This window comes from Hemitrygon akajei, unplaced genomic scaffold, assembly GCF_048418815.1.
Source record: "Hemitrygon akajei unplaced genomic scaffold, sHemAka1.3 Scf000045, whole genome shotgun sequence".
Classification (NCBI taxonomy): domain Eukaryota; kingdom Metazoa; phylum Chordata; class Chondrichthyes; order Myliobatiformes; family Dasyatidae; genus Hemitrygon; species Hemitrygon akajei.
In genome coordinates, this window is record NW_027331931.1 from 7,751,702 (window position 1) to 7,757,845 (window position 6,144).

The window sequence follows — 6,144 nt, forward strand, 5'->3', positions numbered from 1 at the left end:
TGGGAGAAGGAAGAAAAAGAAGATTGTAAAGTTATTGGCACCGTTAGTGATAAACAGAGAGTAAGGGGTGGAAAATTTCTTCAATGCTTTTAGTTTAATGCTAGGAGCATTGTAAGAAAGGTGGATGAGCTTAGAGCATGGATTGATACTTGGAAATATGATGTTGTAGCTATTAGTGAAACATGGTTGCAGGAGACGTGCGATTGGCAAATAAATATTCCTGGATTTCGTTGCTTCAGGTGTGATAGAATCGGAGCGACAGGACGAAGAGGTGTTGCATTGCTTGTCAGAGAAAATATTACAGCGGTGCTCTGGCAAAATAGATTAGAGGGCTCGTCTAGGGAGGATATTTAGGTGGAATTGAGGAATGGGAAAGGTGTAGTAACACATAGGGGTGTATTATAGACCACCTAATGGCGAGCGAGAATTGGAGGAACAAATTTGTAAGGAGATAACAGATAATTGTACTAAGCACAGGGCTGTGATTGTGGAAGATTTTAATTGTCCACACATAGACTGGGAATCCCGTACTGTAAAACGCTGGATGGTTTAGAGTTTGTAAAATGTGTGCAGGATACTTTTTATGCAGTAATACATGGAGGTATCAACTAGAGAAGGGGCAGTGTTGTATCTCCCGTTAGGGAATGAGATAGGTCAGGAGACGGAGGTAGGTGTTGGGGAGCACTTCGGGTACAGTGATCACAATGCCATTAGCTTCAATATAATTACGGAGAAGGATAGGACGGAACCTAGGGTTGAGGTTTTTGATTGGAGAAAGGCTAACTTTGAGGAGATGCGAAAGGACTTAGAAGGAGTGGACTGGGACAATTTGTTTCATGGGAAAGATGTAATAGAAAAATGGAGGTCATTTAAAATTGAAATTTTGAGGGAACAGAATTTTTATGTTCCTGTTAGGTTGAAAGGAAAGGTTAAAAATTTGAGAGCCATGGTTTTCAACGGATATTGGAAACTTGGTTCGGAAAAAGAGAGATATCTACAATAAACATAGGCAGCATGGAGTAAATGAGGTGCTCGATATAAAGAATGTAAAAAGAATCTTAAGAAAGAAATTAGAAAAGCTAAAAGAAGATACGAGGTTGCTTTGGCAAGCAAGGTGAAAATAAATCCAAAGGGTTTCTAGAGTTATATTAATAGCAAAAGGATAGTGAGGGATAAATTTGGTCCCTTAGATAATCAGAGTGGACAGCTATGTGTAGAGCCAAAAGGGATGGGGGAGATTTTGAACAATTTCATTTCTTCGGTATTCACGAAGGAGGAGGATATTGAATTGTGTAAGGTAAGGGAAACAAGTTGGGAAGTTATGGAAACGATGATGATTAAAGAAGAGGAAGTGCTGGCGCTTTTAAGGAATATAAAAATGGATAAGTTTCCGGATCCTGACAGGATTTGCCTCGGACCTTGAGCGAAGTTAGTGTAGAAATAGCAGGAGCTCTTACAGAAGTATTTCAAATGTCACTAGAAACACAGATGGTGCCGGGGTTTTTGGTGTATTTCTCATATTGTTCCATTGTTTAAAAAGGGTTCTAAGAGTAAACCTAGCAATTATCGGCCTGTACGTTTGACGTCAGTGGTGGGGAAATTAATGGAAAGTATTCTAAGATATGGTATATATAATTATCTGGATAGACAGGATCTGATTAGGAACAGTCAACATGGATTTGTGTGTGTAAGGTCATGTTTGACAAATCTTTTGGAATTTTTGAAGAGGTTTCTAGGAATGTTGAAGAGGGTATAGCAGTGGATGTTGTCTATATGGACTTCAGTATGGACTTTGACAAGGTTCCACACGGATGGTTAGTTAGAAAGGTTCAATCGTTAGGAATTAATATTGAAGTAGTAAAATGGATTCAACAGTGGCTGGATGGGAGATGCCAGAAAGTAGTGGTGGATAACTGTTTGTCAGATTGGAGGCCGGTAACTAGTGGTGTGCCTTAGGGATCTGTACTGGGTCCAATGTTGTTTCTCATATACATTAATGATCTGGATGACGGGGTGATAAATTGGATTAGTACGTATGCAGATGATACTAAGATAGATGGCGTTGTGGATAATGAAGTAGTTTTTCAAAGCATGCAGAGAGATTTAGGCCAGTTAGAAGAGTGGGCTGAAATATGACAGATGGGGTTTGATGCTGATAACTGCAAGGTGCTACATTTTGGTAGGACTAATCAAAGTAGGACATACATGGTAAATGGATGGGCGTTGAAGAATGCAGCAGAACAGAGTGATCTAAGAATAATGGTGCATTTCTCACTGAACGTGGAATCTCATGTGGATCGGGTGGTGAAGAAAGCTTTTGATATGCTGACCTTTATAAATCAGAACATTGAGTATACGAGTTGGGATGTAATGTTAAAATTGTACAAGGCATTGGTGAGGCCAGATTTGGAGTATTGTGTACAGTTTTAGTCACCGAAATATAGGAAGGATGTCAGCAAAATAGAGACAGTACAGAGAAGATTTACTAGAATGTTACCTGAGTTTCAGCACCTAAGTTACAGAGAAAGGTTGAAGAAGTTAGGTCTTTATTCTTTGGTGCGTAGAACTTTGAGGGGGGACTTGATAGAGTTATTTAAAATTATGAGGAGGATAGATAGAGTTGACGTGGATAGGCTATTCCCATTGAGAGTAGGGGAAATTCATACAAGAGGACATGAGCTGAGAGTTTGGGGGCAAAAGATTAGGGGTAACACGAGGGGCAACTTCTTTACTCAGTGTGGTAGCTGTGTGGAACGAGCTTCCAGCAGAAGTGGTAGAGACAGGTTCGGTATTGTTATTTACATTAAAATTGGATAGGTATATGGACAGGAAAGGAATGGAGGATTATGGGCTGAGTACAGGTCGGTGGGACTAGGTGAGCGTAAACGTTCGGCACGGACTAGAAGGGCCGAGCTGACCTGTTTCCGTGCTGTAATTGTTATATGTTTATATGGAAATATAACACAATATTCTATACTCTTTTGATTGCTCGCAACGAAGTGCTTATGTATTGCATGGCCTGAACTGAATGGCGTAAAATAAGACGCTTAAACTGTGACTGGATAGTCGTTGCAGTGATAAATTAATGGGTCGTGGGTGATGGTATTCAGTTCATCAGTTGGCACTGATTGGCAGATCAGCATCAATATTGAAGTATGTGATAATTATTGTCCATGGGTGAGTAGTGTAAGGACATTCACAGTGTAACAGGGTTCTCGTGAGTGCTGATTCAGAATCAGATTTAGATTTCTGTTTCTTATCAACGGTATGTGACGTTATTTTTTTTAACTTAGCAGCAGCAGTTCAGTGCAATACATAACGTAACAAAGAAAAATATTAATAATTATAAATAAAATAAAAAAATAATTATAAAAAAGTAAATCAGTTAGGTATATTGAGTAGATTAAAAAAAACGTGCAAGAACAGAAATACTGTATATTAAAAAGAAAAGTGAAGTAGCGTCCAGAGATTAAATGTCCATTTAGGAATCGGATGGCAGAGGGGAAGAAGCTGTTCCTGAATCGATGGGCGTGCGCCTTCAGGCTTCTGTACCTCCTAGCTGACGGTAATACTGAGAAAAGGGCATGCCCTGTCTGCTGTTGGTCCTGAATAATGGACGCTGCCTTTCTGAGACGGACAAGGTAATGGAATTCCAAGCATCAGTGAAGGCGGTGATGCGGATTGATAATGTTGTGTTTAATACTTGGCTTCACTGACATGTATAGTTACATTGCTCGGGAGAAGGTTCTTGGGAAGCCGAAAGGTGGGGAGCTGAATAGGTCACCTGGACCCGCTGATGTCCGTCTGAGAGTTCTGAAAGAGGTGGCTGAAGAGATTGTGGAGATTTAGTAATGATTTTTCAAGAATCAATGGATTCTGGAATAGTTCCGAAAGACTGAAAATTTGGAGATGTCACTCCACTCTTCAAGGAGATAGAGAGGGAGAAGAACCTAAATTGTAGACCAGTTAGTCTGATCTCTCTGGTTGGGAAGATATTGGAGTCAGATGTTGAGGATGTGTTTTCAGTATCTTTGAGGTTCATGACAAAATTGGCCATTTTCAGCATGTTTTTATGACGGGAAATTCTTGTCTGACAAGTATGCTGAAATCCTTTGAATTAATTGAAGAAATAACAACGGAGATAGAGAACGGAGAATCGGCTGATGATGCGCACCTGGCGTTTCAGAAGTTCACATGAGGCTGCCTATCAAGTTATAAGCGCAAAATATTACAGGAAAGATTCTTGAATGAAGAAAGCAGTGGCTGATTGGCAGGAGGCAAAATTAGTAATAAAGTAATAAAATAGAGTAATAAAAGGAACCTTTTCCGGTTTGCTGCCGGTGACCAGTGGTGTTCCACAGGGATCTGTGTTGGGACTGATGCTTTTTATGTTGTATTACAATGACTTGGATGACAGAATTGACGGCTCTATTGCAAAGTATGCGGATGATACCAAGGTAGTTGGAGGAACAGGTTGTTTTGAGGAAGTAGATAGACTACGAGAGGACTTCGACAGATTACAGGAAAGGGCAAAAGGAGGCAGATGGAATACAATGTAGGGAAGTGTATAGTCATGCACTTTGGAAAAAAAGAAATAAAAGGTAGAATATTTTCTAAATAGAAATTTAAAAAAAGCAACAACGATGCACAAAGGGAATGGGAGTCCTTGTGCAGGATTCTCTGATGGGTAACTTGCAGGGTGAGTCGGCGGTGAATGAGATAAAGGCGATTTTAGCATTCGTTGCAACAGAGCTAGAATATGAAAGTACGAAATTAATTTTGAGACTTTATGAAGCAGTTTGGTGCTCTTATGAGTCCGGTGAGGACTCACTTAGAATATTGTAAGCAGTTTGGGGCTACTTATATTAGAAAGGATGGGCTGACACAGCAGTGAATTTAAAGGCGGTTTACGACAATGATTCCAGGATTGAATGTCTCGTAATATAAAGAGATTTTGAGAGGTGATATAATTGCAACCTATTTAATGTCTCGATGGATTGGATGTGCAGAGGATGTGTCCTATGGTGGGAGAGATTAGCACCGTAGGAGGCAGTTAATAGAGGGGCGTCCTTTTGAAATGAAGATGAGATTAGCCGGAGAGTGGTGAATCTGTGGAATTCGTTGCTACAGGCAGCTGTGAAGGCAAAGTCTTTATGTTTATTTAAACAGAGGTTGATAGATTCTTGACTAGTCTGGACATGAAGGGACACAGGGAGAAAGCAGGAGATTGGGGGCACGAATAAAATTGGATCAGTCATGAGGAAATGGCGGAGCACTCTATGGGCCAAATAATCTAATTCTGCTCCTACGTCTTATGGTATTATGTTTCATACTCATCTCTCGGTTGTATTGTATCTTGCTGATCTGTTTCATATTCCACCAGCTCTATTCCCCTCACTTATCCTGTCCATAGACAAAGGAGAGACAATGGATCTTGTTTGCTTGGATTTTCAGATGGTCCGTAAAAAGGGCTTGTACCTGAGGCCGCTGAGCAAGATCACTGCTCGCGGTATTACACGAAAGGTACTAGTAACGATCGAAGATTGGTTTACTGGCAGGAGGGAAGGAGTCAGAACAATGTGAGCCTATTCTGTTTGCTGCCAGTAAATAGTGGTGTTCCGCTGTAGTAGGTATTGAAATCAACGATTTGTGTGAAGGACTTGATAACTTGCTGAGCAACTTTACCACTGATATGAAGGTAGGTTAGAGCAAAACAGGTGTCTGCAGATGGACTGGGACGGACATGGAGAACAGGCGATGCAATGGCAGATGAAATGCAGGTGGAAGACTGAGTGGAGATTTGATAGATGTATACCAAATGACGAGGCGTAGAGACAGTGTAAATGCAATCGGGCTTTCTCCACTGATGTTGGGCGAGAATACCACTGGAGATCATGGGCGAAGGGTGAAATGTGAAATGTTTAAGGGAAACATGGGGGTAAATTTCTTCACCCGGAGGGTGGTGAGAGTGTTGACAGTGCTGCCAACGCAAACGGTAATTGCGATTCCGATGTCAGCATTTAAGAGATGATTGGATAAGTACAAAAATCAGAGTGATGTGGATGGTCATGGTCCGGGTGCACGTCGATGGGAGCAGGCAGTGCAAATAATTCCTCACGGCCTGACGGACTGAGGACCCTGTTT